Source organism: Morone saxatilis, unplaced genomic scaffold (genome assembly GCF_004916995.1).
Source record: "Morone saxatilis isolate NCDOM2014 unplaced genomic scaffold, NCSU_SB_2.0 Contig12, whole genome shotgun sequence".
Taxonomy (NCBI): Eukaryota; Metazoa; Chordata; class Actinopteri; family Moronidae; genus Morone; species Morone saxatilis.
Window position 1 is genome coordinate 3,176,176 of NW_023339674.1, and position 349 is coordinate 3,176,524.

Below are 349 nucleotides of genomic sequence, written 5' to 3' on the forward strand. Positions count from 1 at the left end.
ATGTTTTCATCAGTCAAGATAAGTGATCAATTAATGTGTTCCCCCACTGATAACACAGAGAAAGGGCATGTTTTTCTATTGGCCTATGTCACGTTGACATGTTATTTCCACCCTTCTCATTTCTGCTGTTTACCTAATAAAGCTGGGGCAGAGCAGAGGGGATGGTCCATCTGTGCGTATGCAAAAACATTACTCATACAGAAACCCACAGTCTAATGAGTGTACACACACACACACACCCACACCTGCTGTTTAAAGAAGTCCCCAAATAGCTGTGGTCACAGGAAAGCAGACATAACAGGCAAACAGGGAATCATCAAGCATTTACGGTGTTCCCTCTGGTCTATTT

The 349-nt window shown here is 43.0% G+C and overlaps 1 protein-coding gene across 1 annotated transcript in view; it reads right to left on the reverse strand.

Moving 5' to 3' along the window:
• Nucleotides 1-349, reverse strand: part of LOC118322042 (regulator of G-protein signaling 8-like) — a 9,368-nt gene that overhangs the window by 4,869 nt on the left and 4,150 nt on the right. The window lies entirely within an intron of this gene.